Source organism: Sebastes fasciatus, chromosome 24 (assembly GCF_043250625.1).
Source record: "Sebastes fasciatus isolate fSebFas1 chromosome 24, fSebFas1.pri, whole genome shotgun sequence".
Classification (NCBI taxonomy): domain Eukaryota; kingdom Metazoa; phylum Chordata; class Actinopteri; order Perciformes; family Sebastidae; genus Sebastes; species Sebastes fasciatus.
In genome coordinates, this window is record NC_133818.1 from 7,621,168 (window position 1) to 7,636,456 (window position 15,289).

The 15,289-nt window shown below is 41.0% G+C and overlaps 2 long non-coding RNA genes across 2 annotated transcripts in view; one reads left to right on the forward strand and one right to left on the reverse strand.

The window, feature by feature from the left end:
- LOC141763045 (uncharacterized) overlaps positions 1-15,289 on the reverse strand; it is an 88,662-nt gene that overhangs the window by 49,677 nt on the left and 23,696 nt on the right. The window contains exon 2 of the long non-coding RNA XR_012592977.1: positions 5,128-5,220. This is a non-coding gene — a long non-coding RNA (uncharacterized LOC141763045). The remainder of the gene's footprint in view (positions 1-5,127; positions 5,221-15,289) is intronic.
- On the forward strand, positions 5,205-12,164 carry LOC141763042 (uncharacterized). The gene is made up of 3 exons (XR_012592974.1): positions 5,205-5,290; positions 11,033-11,103; positions 11,202-12,164. It is a non-coding gene; the product is annotated as an uncharacterized LOC141763042 (long non-coding RNA).

The following is a 15,289-nucleotide window of genomic DNA, read 5'->3' on the forward strand; positions in this document are numbered from 1 at the left end:
ATGGGGTCTGCCTGCTGCATCGTCCGTCTTCCTCTCCTTGTTGTTCTTTCCCCTGGGAGGCCGTTAGGGTTTTCATGTCGTCTTTTTATCCCCTCTCTTTTTTTTTATGTAGGACACTGCTGCCTGCTTGATGTTTGAGTTAGGGGGGGGGGAATGCTTTAAGACGCTGCTGCGCCTTCTGTTTTTTGGAGGAGCTGAGATATGATTCAAAGCCCTGACAATCGGATGCCGAGGAGAGGAACAACAACTATTTTGGGTACAACGGCGGCTCACCAAACACAGGATGTTCTGAGTGAAGATGGTACAGCGCCTGTGCTTATTGCACATTAAAAAGAAAGAGTGGTGGAGTGTGGGGAGAAAATGGGGGGTGGGGGGGTGAATAGGAGGAGGAAGAAGGGGATGAACTCGCACTTGAACCTGCAGTTTTGGTACTCACGCACAACCAAATGACGTGTTGCAATGTGAAAGGGTCAATTGTATCCACTGAGAATGAAGACCCAATGCTGCAGCTCTATGCAGCTTTTAAGTCATGTTTTTTATTATCTGGCAACGTTTTGTATGATATCTTACGAAAAATAATTCCTAATTTTTCCTGCGTTTTCCTATGAATGTCCAGCAACAGGTGACACGTGTCAATTTTCGCTCGTTACATGCATACGGTATTAAACTTCCACAGATTTTTAACGTTAAACTGCTCTAATCGGTGTTTGAACTGGTTTTAATCGCCGGGTTTGTTTGTTTTGGAGAGGAGAAGATCTCTGTGGATGATTCGGCTAACAGTAAAAACCTCCTGAACGGCAATGGCGTTGGAGACTCCCACGATCCCACCCTACTTCAAGACATCACCAAACTCCATCTTCTGTTACGGTTTTGATTGAGATACAGAAAATGACATCATTAAATCTATTTTCAAGAAAAAATACCTCTCAAATGTGAAGATTTCCTTCTTCGAGAACTGTTTTTAACACCCGATATCTTGAGCTGTTTTCGAAATCACTCCCTTGGTTACTCATTCACTCCTCCCCATTTAATAGACACTCAATAGTTGACTCTATAGTGGGCAGTATATTGACATTTCAAACACTCAATGATTTGCGTCATCACAGAGTTGTAATGACGCATCTGTAGAATAAGTTGCATTGTGGGATTGTTGAGGACACTAAATAGCGGATAGATTCATACACTCAGATAAATTGGTGGACAGTAACTATAGCACACAATATATCATTTCAGATCAGCCTTAATCTTGGAAGCACGCTCTAACTAACAGGAAGTGATGCACAACACTGATTATCAATGATAATAATCACTGAGAGCTATTGGGATGATCAACGGTAATTTTGCCATCTGTAAAATACGCAGGTTTGCATTGTGGGATTGTTGAGGACACTAAATAGCGGATAGATTCATACACTCAGGATGAAATTGTGGACAGTAAATATAGCGCACAATATATAATTTCATTCCAGCCTTGTTCTTGGAAACACCCTCTGACTAGCAGGAAGTGATGCACTCGCTGGCCCGCAGAAATAGATTGTTGAATGAGGTCACTACGGCGTGTTCGTGAACAGGTTCGGGGGCTGGCAGCTGGAGTCCATGTCACAACGTGACTCTTTAAGATAAGTGAGCCGTGGGACCTGATTGGCAATAACGTGGCACCCCAGAAAAGAATAAGGTCACCCACACTGCTCTAGACGTCCCAATCTCTGGGAAGCTCAGTGCAAAAAAGCACTGCAGAAATGTAAAGAAAGATAGCAGCAAATATGAAAAACTCACACAGATTATTTGAAGAAAGACTGAATGAATGGGAAAGTAAAGAGTGGATGATGTGGGGTGATAGGGAAATATAAAATGAGGAGTAGGGAGATGAGGGGGAATAACAAGAAAGAGGATAAGAGGATAAACATGCAGGGATTTAGGGTGAAAGGCAGTAAACTTGCTATCACAGTATGTCAAGAATAACCCCTCCGCTATAAGTCGACTCCCTATTTCCTCACAGAGTTGTGCGAAAGTTATGCTCGTTACGAAACAAAGTGATTAATCTCTACAGTTAAATAATAGGGGGGCTCTTTATATGGTGACTAAGCGTTTTGTGGTGCGAAGCATTGGTCATGGCCAGCTGGTAGATGTTAAACTACTTAGGGAATTAGCTGCTGCTACAATTGGCAAGAAAGTGGATTAACAGATTTAAGATTTTAAGCCTGACTCACCCTGCTGTTTTGAATCTCAGACAAAAAACACTGCCATCACCTCGTAAAAAATTCAAATGGCATTAATGATGCACCGTTTTTGTCAGGAACCAAAATAGATGAATTACATAAATTGCAAGAAGGATGATGGATGTTAGAGGAATCAAGCATTGTATTTAACGACTCCTCACAGTCATTAACAGAGACGTATAAAGGAGGGCAAAAGGTGGTTTGAGGGCCACGTAATATTAGAATAAATGAGGAATTTCTTTTCCTCTTTCTCATCCTCAACCGCGTTTGTCCTTTGTTGTCCGCAGCTCGGGCTCCGAGGAAACACAAGGAGAAGGTCTTTATCGTATGCATCATCTATGTTCATTAGCGCCACCATTAACGCCTATGTCATCTTTCCCACCGTCTCGCAAGGCTGGTACTGCTTCCAATTTGGTCGTTATCTAGCCTTCAGAGTGATATGACCTCCGTGACGCCGCGGCGAGCATCATGAGTAACGCTACGGTACCAGACACAAATTCCCAAATGACCACTTCTTCCACATTTGGAGAGGTAAACAAATGGCGGAGCATGTTGCAGGGAGCACTTCGGCAGCTTATGAGCTGTTGCGGAACAGCTTTTGTCCATTTGTGAAGCCGTTTGGGGAAATGGTGAAGTTATTAAAGCAAATTAAATAGTTTAAATTAAATGCTAGCCCCCCTCAAAAAAACATTTCTACTATGTCTTTTTTTGAGATTACATGTTAATAGCAGGTGTAAATGGGGCCTGACGAAAGTTCTCAATTTGCCTTCATGTTGCGTTACTTTAAACAGCGTGTAGTGACTGATGTGTTTTAGCCTGAGGGCTTGCCGTAGCTGTACAAACCCAGATCTGCTTGCTGCTGAGATCTACTGCAAACCAGCATGCTCGACTCAACTTGGATGCTTTATACAAGTAGGGAGTCATCTCGCATCCCATTCATTTACTGTTCCACTGGAGGACTCAGAAATGCAGCAAAAGTGTCCTCTTGGACGCATCTATGGTAGATAAAACATGATAGTGCCCTCTAGGGTGCCCTTCCAGTGGAGAAAACATGATAAAGTGCCCTCTATGGTGCCCTTCCAGTGGAGAAAACATGATAAAGTGCCCTCTATGGTGCTCTTCCAGTGGCGAAAACATGATAAAATGACTTCAAGGGTGCCTTTCCAGTAGAGAAAACAAGATAAAGTGCCATCTAGAGTGCCGTTCCAGTGGAGAAACATGATAAAGTGCCCTCTAGGGTGCCTTTCTTGTGGAGAAAACATGATAAAGTGCCTTGTAGGGTGCCCTTCCACTGGAGAAAACATGATGAAGTGCACTAGGGTGCCCTTCCAGAAGAGAAAACATGATAAAATGCCCTCTAGGGTGCCTTTCCAGTAGAGAAAACATGATAAAATGCAATCTAAGGTGCCCTTCCAGTGGAGAAAACATGATGAATTGCCCTCTTGGATGCCCCTATGTTTGATACAACATGATGAAGTGCCCTCTAGGCATCCTTCCAGTGGAGAAAAAGTGCCCTTAAAATGGAGAAAAGCCTGTGCCCCTTTTGTTTTCTTTCGCCCCTGCCCCTCAGATAGCTGCTACTGTACTGTACCAACTTTATCTTTGGTCTGTAGAGAAAACCTACGCAGGAAAGTAATCACTTGGATCAAAATGTACTCAATTTTAGCCAGAGATTACTGATGCACTGCAGCAAATGAAACAGAAAAATCTAACCAATACGTTACTATATACAGTCAAAGCTTTTGCCAGCATGTTCCTTAAAAGTCACCGGGCAGCCGATAAGCACTGATGTGTTATCAACCAGCATTAGCGTTGCCGCTGTAGTGCTCTCGAGGCTCTTCAGGCTCAGGCAAATGCATTCAGCACAGTCAGAGGAAAAAATGATTCAGTGGGAATTCAGTTTTTCAAGGATTTCATAAAACACCTCTTACTTTGAATCTACATCACTACTCTGCCATTATGAAAGATACTGCACACGTTCGGGTACATGTTTGGCACCGAGGTCGCTGATCATGAAAGGTTTTGATATGATACAGCATTTGCAAATATGTGTGTTTTAAAAAAATCTGTAACTGCACCATGTGGATGTGAGTCACTGGTTTTAAATGTCAGGGTTGTTGCTCAGTGGAGATGACTGGACTTCTCATAACATTATTATTATTATTGTACCTCGCCATGTGGAATCCAGCTCTCGTATGACTATTTCCATGCGACATAATGTGTGTGCACTCCCCCACCACCACCACCACCACAACCACCCAGGAGAATGAAACTTGATTATGAATTATTCCCTTTAGAAATAAGGAACTAGCAGTGTGCGATGCCAAAAGCTCGGGGACAGTTGAGCTCGCGGAGGCATGTGTAAGTGTGTCATGTTATTCGAGGACAGGAAGAGAGCTACAACATCAACACTTGGTGAACAAACCCTGCGTGTTGCTGTCCAGATTGTTTGCAACATGGGACGTGATAGAGCTTTTTGTTGAATGTCTAAGAAAATCGCTAACAACCTTTTTTAAGCCTTAAATGCCTTGTGGCTTTCAACTGACTCGGGGATTGCTTCTTTCTTCCTCCTGCCCCACTTTTGAGAGCCAAATCAGCGCAATACAAAAAAGTTTTTAGGTCATATTTGGACATAACACATCGGGGAACCGGCTCTTAATTGATAAAGTGCCGTCGTTCTTTAATTGAATAATTATCTTAGAAGAGGATTCTCGCAAAGTTGCGAGTTGAAGTGCTCCGAAAATCAAGCTTTCATTGTATTTCAAGCATGTTATTGTTACTGGTGTCGAGACACTGACGCCGTTGTGAATTGTGTTTTTCAGGGTTAAAAGGGGATTAGAGAATAGAAAGGAGGGGAAGTTAAGTGGAGACATAAAAAGTGAACTCCTCAAACTGACTGCACACTTACCCACCGGCTCCCTGGCTCCATCCCCCCACCGTCCACAGGATGACTTGACTCATGTTGCCATAGAAACAGGAGTTACCAAAAGCTCAATAATATCTGGATGGAGGGCAGAGAAAGGAAAGAGAAAGAGAGAGAGAGAGAGAGATGAGGCTCCAGTGCAGAAACAGTAAGTTACATTTACAGTATACTTTGCAGAATGGAGGTTGCTTTTCACAAATTGTTGACCAATAAATCGATAATGAAAAGATGCGTTATGTTTTACGTTACATAAACTCGTCAATCAAGGGGGAAATGGTAGTGATTGTCAGCCAAGTTAGCAAAACAGCCAGCATCAAAATTCTACCAATTTAGTATTGCACTTTGGACATACTTGGATTTACCAGAGACACATTAAAGGATCTATTGACAACATTTTGTGACGTTCGGTTCCCACTTCTAATAACAAGGCTTGTGAGCCAATAGTAAAACGATGCTGATATCACGTCGTATCTCTGGGTCGTGTGGCAACCACTTGTTGTGAAGTAAATGCAATGGAACGGGGGATGGAGAATGTGACATCTAGTGGCTGAATTACCTATGTTATTGATAGCACCTTTAACAAAAAAAATCTCAAAATCGAGGCAGCAAAGGCTGAAATATTGCAACTTTTAGTCTCTAGTGTGAGTAAAGCTAAAAAAACACCACTTCCCATAATGCAACTCAATTGCATGTATCATAATACTGTGCTTCTCTGGTATATTCACACACTGTGGCTGTCGGGTTTGAAAGGCTTGGACATTTACCAGAGAAGGAGAGTCTTATGATACATGCAATTGAGTTGCATTATGGGAAGTGGTGTTTTTGGAGCTTTACTCACACTAGGGAATAAAAGTAATTTTTTTCAGACTTGACAAAGCTCTTCCAGCGACACAGAAAACATAATACAACTATTTTCTAAAAATGACTTACCATGACAAATGAGCTGATCTCGCTGTGTAAAATTGGCGCAGTGCCCCTTTAAAAAAAAACTTTCATAAGTAATCAAACACAAACTTGATTTGCATTTCTGAAAGTGTTTAGAAAAGCTTTCCTTTTTACTCGTTCCACAGAATTTACAAGTCTGCACTGTTTGATTTCTCAAATTCTCCGTCTTCTAGCAGAACTTTGAGTGTGTTACCAATAAATTCCATCCCTATTACCATCAAGGATGGAGTAATTCTGTCACGGTCGGGCAGTTAAAAATGATAAAGATTTTGCTGAGCTGCAGCCACAGAGGTCATCAGATTTTAATGCACCACACGTTGTGTCCCACACACATATATTTTGCCCATAATAACTCTTTTGCAATGCTATTCCTCTATTTTTCCGCAGCACACAAATGATTCCATCCAATGCCATCATTTCTCCACAGCCATGACAACATTGTCACATTTGTCAGACGTCTTTCGCTTTTGTTCAAACCAGCAAGTACATATACAAGTCAATTGCCTGTGGCACATTTCCATCTCTCTCTTCCCCACTATCACAGGCGTTATCACATGCCTAGCCACCACGTTAGCAGAAAGACATCTCCCCCTCCCCCCATGAATTAATCTGTCAGGAGCAGGATCGCAGCGTTCCTCTCCCTCTGCTTTCTTATCGCCGCTCCGAGGCAACTTCTTAAGTGGGCACGGGAGATAAGATGAGTCGGAGGAATGAGATATCACAAACTAAACTGAGATTTAATTTGTGATGGAATTTCTAAGCACGCGGTGTGACGCGGCGCAGGTAACACTTGTGGGAGGTACGAGCTCTCCATCTGGGCAAACAATTGCTCTCCGCCTGTGCAAACAATCCTTAATTACTTCTGTCTGATTAACTGGAGATTTTGACCCGAGTCCCAGACACAAATAAGCCACAGGTGTGTGCAGAGCCGCCGCCGCCGCCGCCGCCGCCGCCGCCGCCGCCGCCGCCGCCACCGCCGCCGCCACATGATGCGAGCACAAACACACACTTTCTGTTTGCATTATGCAACTGGTTTTGCACTGACACAAGAAAACACTAAAATAATCCCACTAACATTGAACTGTGAATGTGACAAAGAGGTCTGGTTTGCTTGCAACAAAGTAGAGCTTGTTGTCAGGAGAAATTAAGTAATTTCGTTATGTGGAGGCGTGGTTTTCATTAAATACTTCACAATCATTCACATATGAGTGTTTAAATCTTCAGCATGAACTTAAACATAGGCCCCTGGCGCTACTTTTTTTTAATCATGCTTTTTATTGTTTCCTTAAGAAAAATGACTACAACAATCTAAACCATAACAGATATATAATGATGATATATAATATAATATAATAACAGAAAGTAACTGTAGATTGAAATACAAAGTATTCAAAAACAAGGGAGAAGAAAAGGTGATTTTAATAATAAAAAAATAAAAAATAGACAAAATAATAAAATAAATAAGAAATATAAAATAATAAATCTAAGGAATTATAATAAATTCTAAATAAAAAATATAATAATAATAATAATACTATTACTAATAATAATAGAATCATGTGTTTTATTATTTCCTAAGAAAAATTAAGTATTCAAAAACAAGGGCCGAGAAAAGATGGTAATAATACAAAATAAAATTAATATATAAGTAAAATAAATTAAAAATTAAAAAGAAAAAAATATAATGATAATAATAATATTAATAATAATAATTGAATCATGCTTTTTATGATTTCCAAAGAAAAATTAAGTATTCAAAAACAAGGGATGAGAAAAGAAGGTAATAATAAAAAAATATAAATAAAAATATAGGTCAAATAAATTCAAACTTAAAAAAATAAATAATAATAATAATAATAATAATAATAATAATAATAATAATAATAATAATAATAATTATACATTAAAATAAATAAATGAATAAAATAATTTGGCCCCTGGCACTTTTTATTCTGACAATTACATTCCCAGATAACAGTAACAGTAAGTAATAAACAGCGATTTAGTTTCACTGACTTTACCCTGAAAACTTTTAGATCCAAAAATGGAGTATACTGTCTGTCTGATCACACCACATTAATCCCCTGTGAAAAACTCCAAAGCCAGACACAAAATCCGCCAACACTCATAAGTTTCCCATCTTATTTCTTCCCTCATCCCGACGCGGGGACCCCCAAGTTATAGCCAGCTGTGTAGGGCAGCCCCGGGCAGGGCACCATGCCTATTCTTGTCAGAAAAACATCAAAAAGGATTCATCATTAACGAACCTGCTTGAACATTCTTTCTTTTCATTTAGATGTTTGCTTGAATATTCAAAAATCCCTTTTATCCGGAGCTGTCTATACCGACGTGTCACTCTTGCCAAAATGCTTCTGTGCGTGCTCGTCTTTAAGAACTCAGCAGCTCTGATCAAAAGACGATAAAAATAGTGTTGAGATAAAGGAGGCAGATCGGATTCTGTACTGTATTATGCATTACAAAAGAGCTGCAGTGCACCCTTTACCATCTTATATTGTAACTAGCAGGCACACCTTCGCATAAGCTGGGGGAGAAGGTGTTATTTATCGTAGATACACAGCCACTGTAAGCATCCGTAATTCCCCTTGACATAAAAAATTTAAAAACAGAGACATGCTTAACAAGGATGCTTTGCACCGCTGAGAAAAAGGGCCATGAGTGAAAATGAATTTTGCCTGCATGAGCTTATTTCTGCTCGCAAAACTATTCTGTTTTGTTCAGGTGTGATCCGCAACTCATTCTTCCTGTCGGGGGACGTTCTTGCGGAAGTTATTTCGTGGAACTTTTTGTCCTCCTCTGCCTAGAACCACGTATGATTCGTCCTCCCATGTTCCCTTCAGTCTCTCAATCTCACAAGTGCTGCCCTGAATGGTTTTCCTTAAATGGGAGGTCCCCCGCGGTCGCTCCGAATCCAATGGCACCTCGGAAAAGACTGGCGAGGCTGCGATCCAGTTACCTCCCCGAAGACCCAACTCCCTCCTCCAATGAGGCACACTTGCTAACATCCTGAATCTTAATTTGGCCAGTTCTCTATCTCTCCCCGTGGAGATATCCACAGCGGTGGCGGGAGCGTAATGTGCTTTTTTTGGAATGACAATTAATGACTGGCTGGCCTTGTATCTTCCAAGTGGATCCAATTTGCTTTGGGGATTAGATGCACTTGTTCCATGCAAACTCTCCTTGATTGAGCCAGTTGATACAACTATTCAGGCTGAGGCGAGCTCCACGTGCAGTGCAGCACATCAGCAAGAAAGAAAATGTGCTGCATGTGCTACTTTATAGATTGCCGAGGAAATATTCCAGAGCGCCGTTATGTTGGCAATGAATGTACAGTTTAGACGGCCCAAAAAGGGACCAAGACGTGAATTCCCCTGCTGCAAAACAGCATTAGAATTACACATTTGTGTTGCTGCGCATTGCTGAAGTGGCTCATTTGCATTTTCTTTGAATGCACTTCTGCATTTAGCGATGGATGTAACTCCGGCATGTGAACATTGTCGAACGAGCATCCGAAATGCTCTGCGGAGAAATCCCATTTCAGGGTTCAATAGCTCTTCCGAAGCTACGAATGCGGGCAGCCGTGAAATGCACGCCCTTGTAAAGCTTGTCTATTCAATCAATTTCCCTATTTCCAATTACTGACATTACTGCTCTGCATGCTGTTGTTTGTTGTTTTTTTTCTTTTGCAAAAAAATGAATTAAACCAGTTTTAGGTCGATCAAAGCTGATTCATGTGGTTACAGAGAAGCTTGATGAGAGTTACACTAAAGTACATCTAATTGACTCTTTGTACATTATTTTCCTTTCACGTGTTGCCTATACTGTATATATTGTGTAAAAAGATGACCTTGTGCTTTACAGTATTAAAACACAAAGCTTACAGTTTGCAAGCCGCGTTCAATTGGATTTGTGTTTGAGCTAGAAGAAAAGATGAGAGCAAAGTTACAAAAGGTCTGTTACCTTGGTGAAGCTACAGCGAGGTTGCCTGGTTGAGAAAATAGCCATTATGATGCAGTACATACAAAACAAAGTACCAGCATCAATAATTTACCCCCTATACAAAATGACAAGTATATCATTATTCAACATATCCCCATAAAACGATTCGTACGATATCTTATGAAAAGTTATTCCTAAATTTTCTTGCGTTTTCCTACGAATGTCCAGCAACATGTTTCAATTTCCGTTCCAGGCTTTTCAAAATAAACTTCCGTCTTCACAGGAAACAACTTAGTTATGTTTAGGTAACAAAACAGTTAGGCTTAGGCAACAAAACTACTTAGTTAGGTTTAGGCAAAGATCGCCTTGGTTAGGTTTAGGCAACAAAACTACTTAATTATGTTTAGACAAAGATCACCTTGGTTAGGTTTAGGCAACAAAACTACTTAGTTAGGTTTAGGCAAAGATCGCCATGATTAGGTTTAGGCAACAAAACTACTTAGTTAGGTTTAGGCAAAGATCGCCTTGATTAGGTTTAGGCAACAAAACTACTTAGTTAGGTTTAGGCAAAGATCGCCTTGGTTAGGTTTAGACACAAAACTACTTTAGGTTTAGGAAAAGATTGTGGTTTGGGTTAAAATAACTACGGAAGAGGCGTTACTTAACTACGGAAGTTCCCTGACAAATAAATCAACATAGACTTTTGGTTTCACACGGTGTACGAACAGCAGTTTCCTGGGCGAAAGTCGGGTGTTTTTTGACACACCCATCCACCCCGACCTCCTCCCTACGCAGCGTTTGTCGCTCTTTGTACTTCCTGGTTCACAATCGCATGCATTACATACAAATTTACTTAACATTTTTCGTAGATATAGCAACGAATGGTGTATGAGAACAGCCTGTATTCTTTGATACAATGATTACTGTGTGTTGATGTTAGGAAAGGGCTGCAGTGCACTGCCTGAACTCTGTCTGCATTTTGTTTCAGTCTCTTTTGACTTCGATGAGTCAGCTTCATCACTTCCATTATTATTGCCCAAGCAAGCTGGCAGCTGGCAGGTAGTAACGTCAGTCCGTATGGTCCTTTCTTTGATTTTAACGCCATGCCGTATCAGCTCCCTGTATTTTAATTCCCCACTTTTTGTCCCACACTGCAGAACAAACCTGTCTGATCCAGTGTGATTTGGGAGGCCGTGGCAGCAGCAGCAGCAGTGGATGTGTCCATGTAGCTGTGTTTACGCTGGCCCGGACACACAGAGAAATGACAGCCTGCCATATGGACCACCTGCAGTGGTCTCACGCAGCAAGTCAACCTGGTCACTTTATAAATCTGTTCCATCCAGACTGGTCCAGCCGGCCCGCTGGGATCCCTCCCCGTCCTTCTGATTAGCCAGTCGGCGCCGCATGAGGAGCCTCGCGGTGTCCATCAGGCTGATCAACCTCAACGCTCGTCTTCGCTCGGATTACAGAGCTGCGCCGGTGGGCCGCGTCCAATCACAGCCTCTCGATGTGTAAATAAAAGTGAGACACTTTTTTTTTGCTGGTAAATAGGACGCACTGAGATATAAAGTGAACACAATGCAATGCATCTATTTATTGCCTCTACTCAGCAGTTTGTTTGGGCTAATTGGCACGGATGATTAATTATTATATAACCCATGACAGGCCATGGAAAATTGGAATTAAATGACTGGCTGACATTGCATGTCCCAGTTCAGTTGTGTAATAAGCTAAGAAGGATTCATTTGCCTACTGTGGTACATTGCCTCTATATTCGTCTTCCCACTGCACTCATTCAGCGCTCAGCAACACGACTGGGAAGTGAACTACATATGTTTGGAGGTAAACACTGAGGTATGTCTAACAGTTAAAGGGACTCGAGGTGTCAGGATGCACACAAAGATGCCAAATATCCGAGAGACTGTCAGTAAACCATCTGTCAGAGAAAACGGCAAGCCTCTCAGCAGCTGTTCTGAGCTGGAAAATAGTCCCTGTTTCAGACAATCACTGACCGGCAAATGTTAATGTAGGACGGTGACTGTTTCTTTTTTGTTTTGAAACATTTCATTATATTTTTCACAGTTATTTAACAAAAAGTTAAAGCAAATGAATATAAAATGTGGCAGCATATGGTAGAAGTAAATATGCTATGGAATTACTGCATGTAGATTTAAATTTAATTAACTTTTCTGTGCAGTATAAATGTGTGGTGTGTTTGAATATTTCTGCATACTGGGGTCCCTAAACAGTCTTGGAATTACATAAATTGAGTTTGACTGTAAAGCTGAGACTCTTGTGGATCCAAAGAGCTCAACTGTATTCATGTGTGATGATGTTAGTCCCCTTAGTATCCATTTCATTGTAGTGAGACCATTTTTTGAAATTTGACCTCATTGTATAAAATGACCTGTGGTGACCTCTAGGGTAATCACAGCCTCATGAAACTTTACAGACACAAACTAGAGACCTAGAGCATTCAGAGGATGGATGATCTCCCAATGTAGATTGGCAATAAGGTTTTTTTTGAGAAGTTTCCACAACAGAAGTGCTCGCTATTCAATCGCCGAAAAATGCAATTCTTGCAGAAATCTCCAAATGTTGAAAGTTTTTGATCCCAAATCACATCATGACTTTTTCTATGGTGTTCCTCAAGGTCTTGGTGACTTAAGGTGGAATTTTGGAGAGATTATTGATCATCTTTTATCAATTCTTGAGTGGAAGAAAATGGTTAAATTTAGCACCAAATCTGTGTAACAAATGGTATCAACCCAAATCATTTAAAATAATTAATTAATTAATTAATTAATTAATTAATTCATGTTTATGACTAGAAAAACTTGACACAGCGCTGAGCAGCATTTCAAATTAATATTCAGGTTCCCAGCTTTCAGATGATGTACACCACTTCTATGTGACATCTACTGTTGACCTGCTATCGCCCCGTAACGACACCTTGTACCCCCCTAAAAAAGACAAAAACGTGTCCCTGAAGAGGGTTAAAGAAACGGTAGTCTTTGTGCTTAAACAGATATAACCCCGATAATGTCATCAGGGTTTTATTCACAAACCGTTGAAAGCTTGGTGAAAAATTGGCGAAGTGTCCCTTTAACTAACCATTTTTTAAATTAAATTTGAATCCAAATAATGGTGGATACCAAACAAATTACAATCAGTGCAAACATTACAATGTAGTAGTTACCTGTATGCCTCTACAAAAGTCTCCATTTGTCTCCCACCCAGACCCTCCCACTGCCGATAACAACACGCTTTAGTGCGCCTCTCTGCCCAATTCAATTTCTACGCTCTCCGGAGTCACTCCGAAGGGGCCGGAGGAAGACATATGCACTGTCAGGATGAAATCTAATCAAGTCTGGGGCTCGGTACCTGTTATGGTTGCTGCTATTCAAAATGGCCGTAATGGCGCTGTTTGCGTGTCAGCGCTGAGACTCATAATGTATGTGATATGCACTCTCTCTCCGAGACAAGTTTTTTTCACACCGTGGACGGTGAATAAGTTTAGCATAGATCACCCCTCCACCGCCTCTTCATTTTCCTCATAATGATGCCGATCCGTCTCGCTCGTTCTCCCGTTCCTGCCGAGATCGCCGTCTACCGCATTCCTCGAGGATTTCGGAGCATCATGTAATCATGAACGGATTTATATCCTCGGTCCACTCCTGCTTGTCTGCTTCCCTCTCTCTCCCTCCCTCTCCATCTCTAAATAATTACTTAAATGAATCTATTACCGGCCTGGCCTCGGCACAGCATTAACTGAAATGCCAGTCTCCATGGGAAAGTGATGCATTCCACTGCAGGTTTAATGCTCGAGGGGGAGCATAGAAAAAGATTTTTTTCTTTTTTCTAAAGGATGGAAGCAGAGATACGAGATCCTCTCTGAGATAAGCAATGTGAGGCTACACGATTATACACTTTTTATAGTAAATAACAAATTGTGCACTTCTGGGGAGTGCCTTCAAGAGTTCAATGAAGAGCGCCTTCAAAAGTGCACTGGCCCAAAATGAAGCGCGGCGATCGCTGTCAAAGAGATTGATTGAAATTGGTGGAGCAGTATCAAAAGTTTTCTGCTATTAAATCTCAAACCTTTGATCAAATGGATGTAGAGACTGACTGCTGCTGAACACTCGCTTTGTTCCCGTCCCTATGTGGCTTCTTGATCTCATTTTCGACTAACAGTGATGCACACACAGATTTCTTTATTGCCTTAGCATCAGTCACAGAAGCCTCGGCAGCCTGCAACTACCGAAAGAAGAAGGCGTTTTTTGGGGGCTTTCTTTCCTCCTTTTGGCTTTGACAAGTCTTACAGTGTGTTTAAACTACACTTTTATGCTTTATTCACGACATTTTATGTGTGCTGAAGTTGTGAAGAAAGTATGCTTCAATGCTCAACATCATGGTATCTCCTGAAAGTCAAACAAGGAACAAGTCTCGCCCCATTACTTTCTTTGATAGGGGGATATTGATTCTAACAGCTTTGTTGTTAACATACCTGCTACACTATTATATTCATACATTATTTTGATTGCACTAATGGTCACGTTTGTTTTCATAGAGCTGCAACTAATAATGATTTCCATTGATAATCATTTAGCCTATCGAATATTTAAAACTAGAATTACCGCCTCACGGTTGTATGCCTTCGCCAACCGGTCAAGCTGCAGTTTACATCCATGTCTGTCTAAAATGACACCATTTCATCATTTTATCCTATTAAACATTTGTGTAAAATTGGCATAAATAGCCTATGAATTCTTGAGTTATGGGATTGTGTGGTCACAGTAACCTTTGACCACCAAATTATAATCAGTTCATCCTTTATTCCAGGTGGACGTTTGTGCCAATTTTCAGAAATTCACTCAAGGCTTTTACGGAGATATCACATTCACGAGAATGGATCGTACAGACATACGGACAGACGGATGTACGGACAACCCAAAAACATTGTGCCATGGTGATGTCACTAAGTAACACATTTCCATAATAGCTGCATAGTGGCTATTTTGGCACACCCTCAAACAAAGCTGGAGCGGAGTCCAACGAGTTCGGTTCAGTTGACCAATCACAACAGAGTGGGCTTTTAAACCCAAAATATAAGTATGAACCTGAAAATGAGCATAAAAGGTCCCCTTTAATTCCAAAAACTATAACATAGGCTAATAAAAAATTGTCTTATTTACCTTCTATAATAGTCACAGCAGTTTAACGCACAGTAGATGCTAAAAAATGA